We start from the raw sequence: 15340 nt of genomic DNA, 5'->3' as shown, positions 1-15340 counted from the left end.
CATCCCAAACCTATTTGATGGGTTTAATGTCAAGGCTTTTAAGCTCCCCCACACCAAAGTCACCTCGTAAGCTTGCCTTTATTGACATTGCTTTGTGCATCCAGCCACGGTCATGCTGGAAAAGGAAGACCTCCCAAACTGTTTGTGACCGATTATGAGATGTGTCCAAATATATACAGTGTGTCCTGACAGTATTTCTAACAAAGACAAATCCTAATCCTTTAATTCAACATTGTCATTGCAAATTGTCGATGATTTATTTTTATAGCTTGACCTTTTCACCCACCTGGTTTGCTCAGCGGTTTGCTGTAGAAGTGGTTCAATGTGATGGACGCAGCACAGGAGGCAGACATGGAGCGGCTTTTGGAGATGGTTGACATGACTGAGTTTCTCCATGATTCACTGAATTAATGAGTTAAAAAAAAAAACAGATAGATCAATCATTAATCCCATCCAACAATTACATGTAATGATGGCATTACCTTTCTGTGGTGTATTTGATGCTAGCTGAGCGGTCTCTTCGTACAGGACCGGGCTCTATGGCAGGTAGCCCAGTGGCTGACGTGGTCGTGGTCCATGTTGATGAGATTCTCCGCAACAACCCTGGGGGAAGGCTTCGCCTGATACGCTGCCAATGCACAAAAGACAAATACAGTAATACCTCAAATGTTGAACACTCAAAAACTGGTATGGCTCTCCCTATCGAATAGAATCAATTATTCTATTGATTCTTCCATGAATTAATTGGATATTTATTTACAATAAAATGTATTACAAAACAATTTTCCCCGATTACTTTTTATTCACCAATTATTGTTGGTAATTTAGTGATTAAAAGAAAGAAGGATATTACATCAGCTGCTCTGAAAATCATGTTGAGTTGAGCTACAACTACACAAACGTTACAAAACAATGAAGCAACCACAACGCTCTTAAACGTCTTGCCAAAAAACATACACACGTAACATTTATAGATTCCAAATAGGAAAAAAAGGTGGTGGATTTTGAACATAATATTGTAAAGAGCATTTTAGACTTAATGTCCCCTTTAATAGCACTTAAGCCCAGAACAATATTCTCCTCTTACAATATTGTCCTGTTTCCTTTATAAACACAGGGAATAGCTAAATCAAGTTAACAAAGCGCTCTCCTCAAGGCACTTTCATTCAACGGAGCAGCAGTAGTGATCTTAATTATCGATTTACCCCTTACTAAATGAGAACCCGCATATACTGTCGGTGAGCCAGCCTTTCATTGAGCTCCATGTTTGTGTGCATTCATGCAGTGTTAAAGCTACTTTCCCGGTAGGCCGTTCTTGCCTTGCATCATACGCTTTATTTAGTTCCCTTGCCGCCTAAAGTGCCTGCATACATTTTGAAGCGCTGGTCTTGTAAAACATTAAAAAGCCCTTCAAAGGCACGTGCATCATTGTTTAGTTACATTACAGCTCAATGCTATGTCAGCAAAGCGGGGCTGGCGTATGCAAATCAATGTAGGCTTTGCGACAAAAAAAAATGTTGATGGAGGGAGAGTAGCTGTGTGGAGTTTTTATGTTCTCAGTATGTTTGTGTTCTCTGTGGGGACTTGTCTTCCTCCCACAATCCAAAAACATGCACAATAGGTACATCAGTGCAACTTTATTATTGTTTACTTTAATGTTATTTTAGGGTTAGGGTTATATGCATGTAGTTGCTAATGTCCATTTCGGGTGTGTGCTCGTGGAGGTTGTGTTTAATGTCACAAAAGAACGCACAGTCGGGGTGAAAGGCGGTCCCTAATGTTACATCAGGGTTTTGTTTGCACGCTCTTAAGTTGGACAGCAGGGGGACATAAGCGTAGAGAAAAGAACACTCACCTTTGGAATGGCCAGTCTTTCTACTTTATCAGGCCCGTCCTCTGAGTCGGAACAGGCGTGTGTGACCAGTGGCATGTGAGGCCGATGAAGTGGCTGGAGGATAATCTGAGTGCTGAGGAGGCTGCTGACAGCCTTTAAAGAGCTGCAGGTGTTAGGGGGCAGCGACGGGTCTGCCAGCAAGTCTGATATCAGTCCATGGGCCTCACCCATCACTGCAATGTCCACCACCACACTGGTACCCGAAGACTGGAGAAGAGAAGAGAAAAGAAGAAAAGTCGGTCAGTCGTGCTTGCAATACAAATACATCACACCACGGTGACGCACGCACTCGCTTTGGGAGTAGGATGACGTTTGAGGAATAGTCACGCACGAACCATCTCTCGTGGCAAAATCAACCTTAAATATACAGCAATACCTTGACATATTCATTTGAGATTCATTGAAATAGCATTACTGCGCTTCCGCCTGCCAAAAAAAAAAACATCAAATCAAATTGTTCTTATATGTTATTACAAAGAAATAACGGCTGAATGTGTAAGTGTGGCTCTGCTGTTTTTCTCAATTCACTTACTTGCAACCTGTCCTCCATTGTTTGCTGGAATGCAACATTTTATGGCTTTTACACATCCCAAGTAAAATGAAGTAATTTTTTAATAGTCAAGGAATGCTACTAATAAATAAAAGAACAGTGAGAATCCAAAAATGTGCTTGTTGTTACTCTTGCTGAAGGACGGCCTCTGCTGCAACGCCACCTTCTCTCATCTAAATTTAGCAGTCTGATAAGCCCAAATTGGTCCACCTTGGGTAGTTTCAGTGATGGATTCTTACATCAATGTCAACAAATGCTAATCAGCTCCTCTTGATCTTTTAATCAATATCCCCAAGACATGTACCAGGACACACATACATAGTTTACCCATCCATTTCCATACACCAAAACACAATTGGCCCACAAGGAATAATAAGCAGTACTGTAATGCTCTAGGGCAGTGGTCCCCAACCACCGGGCCGCGGACCGATACCGGTCCGTGGGTCACTTGGTACCGGGCCGCCAAGCCGCACAGAAAAAAAAATCAAAATTATCGGCGATCAATTAATTCAGGTCAAGACACTCGTCCCAGTCACGTGACATGTTTCCCCAGTCGAGCCCGCAAAGCTAATATGTGGCGACAGGCTAACTAACCAGGCAATGAAGCTTCAAAACTGCTTCAACACATGGAGACCAAGCATCCTGCAATAAAAGACAAACCTTAATCACTTCGGGTGTCATTGTCTCCGATTACGTCTAGATGGGACCGGCTCGTTTCTGAGAAACAAACTCAGTGCTCCCACTAATTCAACGTAATGGTGAGTTTTATTTTTGTCATTTGTACTTGTTTTTATGTCAGTCGTATCATTTTATTTCATCGTATTTATACATTTATTATAATTGTATTATTTATTTATTTATTTATATAAATGTATTATTTATTTATATAAATGCTGGTCCGCGAAAATATTTCTGACATGTAACCGGTCCGTGGCGCAAAAAAGGTTGGGGACCACTGCTCTATGGTGAAATAAACAATAGCTTACCTAAAGATTGTACCAATTTATATGTTTTTTGAGTTGAGCGCTATCACTAGGAATACGCCCCACAGATATACTGCCGCTCAGGTGAAGGGAGGCCGGGGCAGCTACTAATGCACTTTCAACCACTTATTGATCAGGACAGTCAAATACAGAGATACAAATTGAAAACAGGATCATGGAGAACTAACAACATGGTAAACCACCAAGCTCACAGACTGCAGCTTTTAGAGACACTCACAAGGCCACAAATTGAACATTTGATTAGTAGTCGTCCTGCATCCAATCGGGCTTGTGTGTTCATTTTATTTAGTATGTCACTTCAATTGCCAGATAATTGTATAATGGCTTTGGAAACGAAAGCTTTCATTTACATTTGTACCACTTGCAGAAGCAACTAATGACTACAAGTGAGTTGATAATACTAAACAATAGGAATAGAAAGAGTCTTTTGGTAATACTGAATGGTTACAAAATGGTGCTAAATGAAGATATTCAAACCAGAGCAGATGTTTTTTTTCCCTCTTTCCTCCTTTTCTCCACCACTGAGGCAACACACGAAGCACACGTGACACTTTTATAATCGTTGGCTCACCCATCTGCCTCACCCCAAGGCATCTTTGCTTGGCGACTGCCAGCAACCTCTTTTTGCCACTCTCCTTGTATCTGTGACCAACTTTTGACGTCACAGCCCTGCAGTGCACAGAGGGTAGCAAGGATTGACTGGCAGCTCCCGACCAGGCATTCAACCATCTGATTAATATCCGGCATATCAGAAATTTAGATGACTGGATTTTCCAATCTCTGAGGCACTGTCCGCTCGTTGCTCCTACGTAAAGTAGGTGAACAGCTGAACTCATATTACGAAGGAGTTATGTGCCAATACAGCAAAGACAAAAGAATACATCGATAAGAGTGGATTTTTTTGTTGTTAGCTTTGTTTCTAGCATTAGTATTCCAAGTCCACAGATGATGAAGACCATCATTAAACCTTGTCTGATGACTTTGTAGTTTGAACAAGACCCCAACTCACCTACAGTGATATTTGCCTACTCACTCATTTTACCACCGCATGAGCTGTTTCTAAGCTAGTTTAACAATATTAAAGTTGGCAAATCAAAGTCATAGTTGAACAGAAACAGCTTAAATGTTGAAGCTGTTATGCACATTACATGTATTATTATTACTTTAAGTTCATTAAAATATGTACAACTTTGTACTCCCATACCTAGGGGCATGAAAGGTAATGCCAGCACTTTGATTTCAAACAAAACTGACAGATGATTCTCGTAACATGCTTCCTAACACAAATTGCATCAACTCTTGAAACATGTTTGCTGATGAGTAAACGCCATGATCAAGCGTGTTGGGAGATTGTTTCCTGGAAGAGTGCGTGACGGTACAAGTGCGTGTGGGCGTGTGCACGTGTCACCTCAACCTGAACAAAACCCATTAGACCACTCCAGAGCTTTATGACATCCTGATATTGTGACATTTAGTCATTACCTGGCAGTAATGGACTTTCTCTGTGGTGACAGGGGAAGCTTGCATGCGTGTGCATGCATGTGTGTGTGTATGTCTGTTTTTGTGGGGGGTTTCGACCTTGGAATTGAGGACACTTTTTTTGCAATGGGATAATGTAGTGACTAGTGTATCAAAGCAAGGACAAGTTTATTTTTTTTAAATAACATAAGGCTATTCAAAGTGCTTCACAGGAAATAAAATAAAACATAAATTCTAATCAAATAACTGAAATAAATGTGAGGAAAAAATACTTTCAGGTGTTATAAGATAAAATAATTTCAGATCTAATATGCACAGCTAATTCTTTTCCAGCCTGAATTTCTGTCCCTGATCATATCAATCTTTCATAATTAAATGCAAAATATTTTTTTAAGGGGAAGCATCAGTCAATGCCTTAGAACCATCAACCTGCTACCCAAAGTCACTGAATGGATGTTACATGCATTCATATATCATACGGAAACTCTCCTGCTCACTCTGCGTCTAAACCCCCATCATCTTCTCTTGAGACGGTAAGAAATGTAGGCAGATCAGGCAGATGGTGAAAGAGGAGAGATAAAGCAAAGAGAAAGATAATGCTAGAGAGGAAAAAGAGCTGAGTCCAAAGGCAGCCTGTGGTCAGTCAAGTGAAAATGGGAACAGCTCATTCAAGCAGGCCAGCTGAGCTCATGGACACTTTACATTCTGTTATTGTCATTTTCCTTAGTGCATAAGAAAAACACTATAGAATGTAATCAGCTGCAAAATTCAAGATTCTGACACAAGCTCTTATTTTGAAAAAGGTGCTGGTGAAATATCTGGTAAGCACATAATGTCATCATTTCTCCTTTCTTTCACAACTGTGAAAGTCAACAACACACGCCAGCGGCCACGTCCATGTCCCGGATCCAAGAGAATGACTGCAGAGTTAGACACTATTGCGGGATTGCAGAGATCAGAGTTGCAGGTCAATTAAGTCATAGAAAAAGTAAATATTGTTGATGATGATAAAAAGATGCATCCATTTTGTGAAATGAGGGCGAGATGGGTGTTGGGTGAGTTCTTTTGCCATTCTTTTTAAATACGATATTTTGAGACAAAATCATCCGGACAATCCTTTACTGCTGAGGGGAAAGTCAAGACTCGGGATTCAAGATTGTTCCTACAACTCAGCAAGAACTCATGACAAAAAAGACATGCAGAACAATTGTGTTCTCTTAGGAGAGCATAAAAAAATAACACAGCCCATTTTATTAAAGGAACCTGGTGGCCATAAAAAAATAATAGTCACACCAAGTCTCCCTTCAGCAAAAAAACACCAACTGCTGCACACGCATAACCTAAAAACTTGTCTGCATCAAGCTTAATTTAGACATCGCTTCAAGTTGTCCTATCTCTCCTATCCTAATTAAATGGCTTTCTGATTTTCAGCACACGCATGCACAAACGCACAATAGGAACATACACATACAGTCCAGAAATTCTTCATGTCAACACGTACTCTACCTGCTTAGCAGGATGTGAATTGTCCAGGGGGCATCCCATGATACCCGATGAGTGCCTCCTCTGCATCTTTTATGTTGGGGCTGTGCACAAATCAAAAAGTCTTGTGATACAATATGCTGAAGCAGCCTAAGCAGTGATCTCTGTCCTTAACTGCAGTTCAAATGGCACACGAACATCAATACAGAACATCTGACATTTCAGTGGAGCAGCCCACTCTCGTTTCTTCGCTCGCTCTGCTAATCTGCTTCTCTGCTCTCCTCTGCCACCTCATGAACCTCCCTCTGTCCTGTAACCCGCCTGCCACCCACGTTGTATCTGCCAATCGCAAGTGTCCACTGCCGGTCCAGTGATGAGACAAGCTGCAAAACACGGAAATCCCAGGTATCGAAAATACCTGGTTGCTAAGATTCATTGGGACAAAGATCAAAGTGGGTCGTCAATGGGCCATAAACTAGTTGTTGGATCCTTCCATGGTCACAATTGTGGAGGGTTTCCTGTAATAGGTGTGCATGACAACCAAGATGTGGGTACGATATTATCAGAAAACAGTTGTTACATATTGATCATTGCCCAAATAGAGGCATCAATGTTGTTTAATTGGTTTCAAAATCAAAGAAACCAGCTAAAAGTCCTTAAAATTATTTTTTCGCCCACATGTGGTTAGTAAAGATGTGCTTCTTTATGAATGAGGCCTATATGATGGTATGATTTATTCAAATAAAATACACAGTAATATAATTTGCCCTAATTACAATACAGTATTGTACGAGTCGCTATAACTGAGACGAAATGAGTTAACCGACTTTGGCACAACTGCTCTATGTTTACACCGTGCGTACGTACAGACCCCAAGTGACATGACTGTAACACACACTTTGAATGCATTAGAACATTTTTTATGCAGCTTGAGTGTCGCTCAAGCACGGCATGTAGCATAGAATAACCAACTAAAAAGGATGGCATGCCTTGAAGGAAGGAAGGAAGGAAGGAAGGAAGGAAGGAAGGAAGGAAGGAAGGAAGGAAGGAAGGAAGGAAGGAAGGAAGGAAGGAAGGAAGGAAGGAAGGAAGGAAGGAAGGAAGGAAGGAAGGAAGGAAGGAAGGAAGGAAGGAAGGAAGGAAGGAAGGAAGGAAGGAAGGAAGGAAGGAAGGAAGGAAGGAAGGAAGGAAGGAAGGAAGGAAGGAAGGAAGGAAGGAAGGAAGGAAGGAAGGAAGGAAGGAAGGAAGGAAGGAAGGAAGGAAGGAAGGAAGGAAGGAAGGAAGGAAGGAAGGAAGGAAGGAAGGAAGGAAGGAAGGAAGGAAGGAAGGACCTTACTCTTAAACCCATTCCCTTTTTTTAAATCAAATTTTCATTTTTTTTTCCCCCACTGTGACTGCTCTATAAACAATGTCAGTGAGTGTGTGGTTGCGCATTTTAAAATGAGGACAAAAAAGAGGAAGCACATTCCTCTTCATTTGCTGTCTCTACTTTACTTGCCCTCACGCCTCCATCTAAAAATAAAAGAGGAGCAGGAGCTACTGATGATGATGAAGAAATAGACTCATCACTATTCTGTCACTACTGACGGTTGATGTGCAGCACCATCCGCCAACCCCCATCCCGCCTCCCCCTGCTGCAATGATTTTACAACTTGTTTGCCATAGCAGTCAAAAATAAGATAAGATTGAAAGTGTTTTTCTGAGTAAAAGCCTCTGACAGTGTTACCTTTGCTTCCTGCACTGCACGTTAGGACACAAACACAAAAGAAAGCTGCAGTCGGTGCTGATAGTATACCATTATATCATCCGATACAGTCTTGAAAGTTTATACTATTTAGTAAAAATTGCGACATACGAGTAAACAGCATTTATATTCATGATCCTTTTACTGTAGAAGCACCATAGGCTCAAACCAGTTTTTACCTTCTAGACCTGGCTTTGTCACCTCAGTGAAAATACTCAATTGCCTCTGCATCATAAAGCAACAATTAGAAATAACTATGGAATGTGCTAGGCATAAAAAATCATGGTTTACCTACTGAACTGATGTGTTTGTGTTCTTAGTGTGCATGAATTAAAGTGGTTATGACGCTGACGCCGCCAAATCCACCTTCCTCCCACATCGTCATCATTGCACAAAACCACATTAGTGCTGCTCAATGAAGCTAATTGCTCCCAATACTCATCTTAGGAGGCCCTGTGAAACCAGACCAACCTGGCCGTTGCTTACTGATCTAATTAAGTGCTCACCTCATGCGTGTGTCTAAGTGTGTGTGTGTGTGTGCGTGCATGTGTGTGTGCGTGCGTGTGTGCGTGTGTGTGAGAGAGAGAAAACTATGACGTCAAAACAGCTAGGTGTCTTCTGAGCAATAGTATTATACGACAAGTAAAAAAAAACGAAACCCAACAAAGGAATATGTCAAACATCAATATTCACTGTGCTATACAGTATAAGCAACATATTGGCTCTCAGAAAACAAAAGTAATGCTTGGGTGACATGGAAAAAAAGAGAAGGAAAAATGGTATCTATAAATTATTTATCTGCAATCGGTGTTTTATCGTCTACTTTTCATTACAAAGTGGTATGTCGTGATTTAACAGTTTTCCCTAAGGTTAAAGTATGAGCTTGTCCTTATGACCATAAATAATTCAAAATTCACTAAAAATAAATACTCCATGCATATGTGCCATGACAGAAAGGTGAAACGACTTCAAATACTTCATATACAAATTCATTTTTTTAATGGAGGAATGACATCATTTTCATCACGTTTATCTCCACCCTTTTGCGTCCCTTGTGAATGGATTATGCTGATGGCTGTCGTGAACACCGCCTCTGGCAAGTGTGTGCGCGTGTGTGTATGTGTGTGTGTGTGTGTGTGTCTCACAGAGGAGTTGCATGACTAGGCCTTTGCATGTAATGTCAAGTAAATGCATGCATGCATCTGTCAACAAAATTATAATTGTGCATGTCCTTTTTGCATTCTCCCTATCATGTATGTGATGCATGACATGCTGTGTTGACACTCTTACATTAAGGCTTTCTTCAAGACACGTTAGAATTCGTCTGTGAGATTTGTTGTTCACTCATTCGGAAGAACATTTGTGAGCTCAGGGGTCACTGACGCTGGACCAGAGTGACATTTGATGGGGTTAAGGTCATTGTTCTGTGTGATCCCAAATACCGTATTTTCCGCACTATTAGGCGCACCGGATTATAAGGCGCACCTTCAATGAACGGCCCATTTTAAAACTTTGTCCATATATAAGGCGCACCGGATTATAAGGCGCATAAAATAGAAGCTATACTGCAACAAACTGAGGTTGACTAGGGTTGTGGTATGCATCCACTAGCCAATAACCAACGAGCCCTCTGTAAACAATCGCGTTCCTCAAACGATCTCCTATAAAATGATTGGAACTGACTAAAGTTCGATCTAACGCATTGGTACTGCTTACCTATGTTTCCCTTCCATATCAATCCGTAAATTTACTCGAAACATTAACGGAGAAGCCTATTTTGAAATAAAATAGCCTCGCGGGTACAACAGCTATTCGGTGACGCCCCCTGACTACAGTTGCCGTAATGTTGGGAAGCAATGCCACCTTTAATTTACTAGTCGTACTAAAACGTACTGAAACATTTTGGCAGAGCACTGTGTACAACCAGTATGAATCAACAAATTCATCAATTAATCCATATATAAGGCGCTCTGCATTATAAGGTGCACTGTGTTTTTTTTAGTAAAATGTGAGTTTTTAGGTGCGCCTAATAGTGCGGAAAATACGGTACACAATTTCTCAAATGTGAGTTAAAACGCATAAATGCAAACTTTGCCCTGTATTGTATGGTAAAACTGGAAAAGAAAACTGTTAGGGTAATAACGGTGCACATTCCAACTCCAACATATCATCTTTACTTCAGCGACTAAAATGCATCACACGCTAACAAGTCCTGGATGCACTGAGCTCATTTGAAATTCACACACATCATTTCCTCCGAGCATCTCCCATCCTCCCCTCCACCCTTCAAGAACGCACGGCTAAGTGGAGTGCTTTTACCGAAAGTTGTTGTAGCCATGTAAGGCTACTGACGCCAGCTTGTCATCCTACTCCTATTGCTGCAAGAGCAAAGTGCGTCACAACTCCCATAACCCACTTCTCTTTGTCAGCTTTCTGCTTCCATTGATTGACATTGACGTTGCCGGGCATTCCGGGTCCACACCCATCAAACACTTATCCTCCATTAGGAGCCGCATGTATACTGTCAAACATTTTATTTCTTTTATCATTTTCTTCTCTCTTGAAATGCTACAATTGTTATCACAGGACAATCAGGCAACCGCGAAACATTATGGGACAAAACAACAATTTGGGAGAAGAGAAGTAGCGGATGGAATTGTGCCGAGCAGTGTTAAGCTGGCATGTTGAGGAGTACTGAATTTGAGGGAAAGGAACAAAATGCTTTTTTTCTAAATGTGTAATGCATAAATGCATACTTAGGGTGTCAGTATTTCACATAACGATAATCACAACATAATATGAATAATCAGAAACGTGATAGGATGATCTTCCAGAGAGCCAGTGTTTTGTTACTATGCAACATATGACATCACGAGTCTGCTAACAGTCGCTCTAGCACTTAGCTGCTCTACACTATGTCATCGATGTGTGCCTCAGCCTCTGTGAGTGAGACACGCATCTGAACATTATGGCGGAGAAATAAAAGCACTCCCAGATGCGTAGGATTTAATACTCCCCTCGATTATCTGATTAGTTAATGTAAAGCTAAACTGGACAATCCAAGACAAACATACTGTCAGGAGACTGTTGACTGAGCACAAGCCACAAGGAAGTAGAGACACACAAACACACACACAAAGCATGACCTCTATGATACATAGCTGTTCAGTAAGACACTCAGTAGAAACACTTGGTAGCAATAAATATTTAGCTGACATGTGCTTGTGAGTGTACTTTGAGTATACAGTAATTTTCTATGCCACATTGTGTATACTGTGCAGTACTGTCTTTGCCGAAAGGAAGAACTAAATCACCTGTTTTGGACTGAACTTTTATGAGCTGTTTCTTCTTCAATAAATAATTGCACTGAACAGTGGTTAGTCGTGTTGATGTTCTACTGTAGCTTGTGAGTTTGAGTGATGGATCGCAGAGCACAGAGCAGATGCCAGTAAGGTTTTATAAATCTTTTTAATGTCCATAACAACTTCAAGGGGGAAAGACAGGAGCAATCATACAAAGAAAAACTTGCTAGGCGACGAGCAGAATAGCGAGCAGAGTGATGGAAACCAGGAGAACACAAATAACAAGCAAAAAAAATAACAGAGGAAAAAAATAGCTAAGTACAAAACTTGGTATACAAATTGTAACAAATACAAAGAAGAAAAGGAGCATAGGTAACATTCCAGAAACAAAGAATCATCTGGCCCACGTTTGCCCCTAATGCTGACCTTGACCTTGAATGCTTTTCCAAAATTAGATAAAAGCCAGACTTTATAAAGATCGACGATGCAATGCAGTTCAGTTCCTTTAGTCTTTTGTTGGACAAGTTCAACCACTGAACTGTTTTAACAGAATGAATTTAAAAGTCTGGGGGAATACATATTTCCTCAAAATGATTCAAATGGATCACAAACTCCACGTTTAATTTCCCTACAAATAACCTGTGCCGGGCTAGACTTTGAGAAGAGGGTTTTGCGCCGTTGTGGGCGTGAACACAGACGATTTGATCCACCATAGTAGAAAAAGCTCCTCTCATTCCCTCTAAAATCGACACGCAATAGGTACACAGTCCTTATCATGGTGGAAGCTCAAACTGTTTTGGTGGAGTCCATGCAGGAGATCAAAGTAGTACATTGATAAGGTACGGCAAGCAGACCTGACGGATGATGTAAGGTTGGCTCGGGAGATGACAGATCTGCAAAGTGGGCACATGGATGTGTCGGTGTGTTTGTTTTTATGTGTCAGTCATGTGACTGGCAGGTGACTAGTCTTGGGTGTAGCTCATATCTCACCTTGCATGCTCCCCATTGACTGAACATGAATGAAATTGTTCTCACTCTTTGGGTCACCGCGACATCAATGAACTGTCCACCTCTGATCGGAAATGGCATTGCCCTAGTGTCTTCTCTGAAGCAGCTAACAAGTAAACCTATTTTGGGGGTCACTTTTGTGCACAGCTTGGTCTTTGTGCTCAACTGTGTGAGATTCTCTTCAAATGATAGGACAGTGCTACCTTACTGACTGTAACAGGAGTGAGATTTTTAAGTAGAAGGTGCACAGATGGATGGATGGATTTACAGCAGATTCAACATGTTACGTGCCCAGACCAAAACCCACCTTGCCTCTCACCGAGCATATTTTGGAGCTAAAACACACCATTGAGTAAGTAACAAGGCAATCCTTGTCCAGGGCCACCAAACCTCATCTGGACAGCCAGTGGGGAAGCCACTATATGTTTGTGAGCGTGGGCATGTGTATACTGGTCTGGTAAAAATGTATTTGCTGCTGCCTTTTAGTAGCAAGCTGTGGCAGCTTCCTTTCACACTTTTTCTCTTTTGCTCTTTTTTTCCCCTCTGGCCCTCACCTCCCTGTGTAAAAGCATTATGGCATGGAGCCACATTCGCATGGCCCGGTGACAAACACACGAAAACAAACATAAAGGCCGACTAACAATGTGCGATTGAGTTAAACTTGCTCGAGCGCCGAGTGCATGCGAGGGCTCCGAGCGTTGTGATTAGTCTGAGCACTACGACCGACTCGTTGTCCTTTTACACTTCTGCTGTGCTTGGCAGCCGATCATCTCCCTCCCCCTCTGGTTTCCTCCCCCATCTTTCAACGCTTTGCTTTTCCCCTAAACCTTCCTCCTTCCAAGATTGCTCCCCTGTCATGCAGTGAAGTTTCTTTGAACGAGTTTGGCCAATGACGTACTTTGCCGTTTGACTGCAGCTATAAACCGAATTCACATTTTTCATTCACATATTTTTTTAAAAATATTACTATACCTAGTGATGGGGAAATGAACACCACACCACAAAGTCCAACCCCTGAAGACACCACTCATGGCATGACTATCTGCTATCGAGGGCGACCTACGATTGTCCGAAGCAGAGATACGGGGATAATTTCTGGCCGATAATCCTGCTGTGTAAACGGGGCTTTAGCATATAGTAGCATAAGTAAGCTATCGTAAATTTAGGACACAACATTAGCTTTTGTCATACTGAAAACAGAATATATTTTCTGCAAACATCTAATATATGAATTACTTTACAAAAATTCAAGGAAAAGCTTCTGCTTTGATCATTTTTGGTGTGTCTTTCTTCAAACAGTATATTTGACAATGTCTAAGTTACGCTGATGCATGCTCCAAGTCTGACGGTTCATTATTGGTTTCATTCTGAGTCTTTTAAGAGTTGCATCATGAATATTTCAAAAGTACCTTCTTCTCAAAGAGTTGGAGAAAACCACATAAGAGATGACTGTAAGTACTTTAAAGGAGTGATTGATGAGCCATGAGTGTTGGGGTTTTGTAAAATTCCAGCCCATTTGCTCATTACCATGTCTGCTGAATGAATGCCAAATTATTGAAGACAACCTTGCAGATCCCACATTTGTTTCATTAATTCAAACGTTGTTGGCTTCCTATCGAGCAGTTAAACTCTCAAAATGTTGTGTGTTTATTTGAAATGAAGACCAATTTTCTCAGGGGTCCCTAAGGAAGCGCTAATAAGCCTTGATGAACTCAGAGAGCCCTGGAAACGAGAACAGGTTGTGTGTCCCTCAGGAAATTCATTTGCGTCAAAGAGAGAATGTGGGCCTCCCCTCAAATAGACTTCTGAGCACATGTCTTTCCTTTAAAATCTTTTGAAAGTCTCCCTCCCACTCCCCCTCTGACACAGATACTGCAAATGATGTGATGATGACTATGTTACGCAACGGAGCATTGCCTTATCAGAGGTCTGACTTCTATTTGTAAAGGGTCAAATATTTCAGAGAAAAAACATTTACTCCAGAGTACTGAACCTGAAAAACAGTTAATGCGTTCTTCTTATTTTATAGACAGACACTTTTAACAACGTATTCTTGAGCTCGTCTTTATTTAAACAATGACAACAGCTCCCTACGCTGCAAGACGTACTTTCAAGTAGCATTTATCATTATTAACTGGTGGGAGGAACAATCACATTGATTGACCTTCATGTTCTCGTACATGAGCAAGCACGTTGTGCTTAATTCTCCCCGTCTTCCAACTGTGCTGGGGAAGTGTACCGTGATTGGGCTGAAAACTCGTGCTCAACACAGACTCAAGGGTCATCACTGCCCGAGCAGGATGTGTGCCTAGTGTGAGCACACTCTTTTAAATATGTAATCGTACTTATTTATTTTTTACCATCTTTTTGACCACGTACTGCCATCCTGCCTCATTCTTTCACAGCTGGGTCGGATAGCCGGGTCCTCGCAGCAAATGTCTCAGTGATGTCATCCATGATGTTACAATACAAAGTCTGGTGATATGTTGCTGTTTAAACTTCTGACCTAAAGTAAAGTTGAACGATAGCTAACTAAATAAAAAATGGCATCAATCATACCTATTTACTGTTTGTGAGTGCCTCGTGTTGTCCATCTGGTTTCATTAAATGTATTATGGTTGTCTCTTGGTATCTCGGTATCTCACTGTGATAACCTACTACATGTGACTATGACATTAGTTGCTTCATAATAGTGGATTGTTCACAACTGTTATTTCAGAGAGTAACAGAGATGATTATAGTTTTCATTGTGTGCGCCATTCTGACTTTTTCTTCCATAAATTGTCATTGGTCAAATGACTGAGGGTTTTCAGAAAGTTTGAGTTGAGGAGAGAACTGCACTACAAATGTCAAAACCTTTCAATAATTCAATTCGAT

The 15340-nt window shown here is 41.2% G+C and overlaps 1 pseudogene; it reads right to left on the bottom strand.

The window, feature by feature from the left end:
• Nucleotides 1-15340, bottom strand: part of LOC133155357 (cGMP-inhibited 3',5'-cyclic phosphodiesterase 3A-like) — a 30998-nt pseudogene that overhangs the window by 13636 nt on the left and 2022 nt on the right.

Source organism: Syngnathus typhle, linkage group LG6, assembly GCF_033458585.1.
Source record: "Syngnathus typhle isolate RoL2023-S1 ecotype Sweden linkage group LG6, RoL_Styp_1.0, whole genome shotgun sequence".
In the NCBI taxonomy this organism is placed as follows: Eukaryota; Metazoa; Chordata; class Actinopteri; order Syngnathiformes; family Syngnathidae; genus Syngnathus; species Syngnathus typhle.
This window is presented reverse-complemented; position numbering and strand designations above follow the sequence as displayed.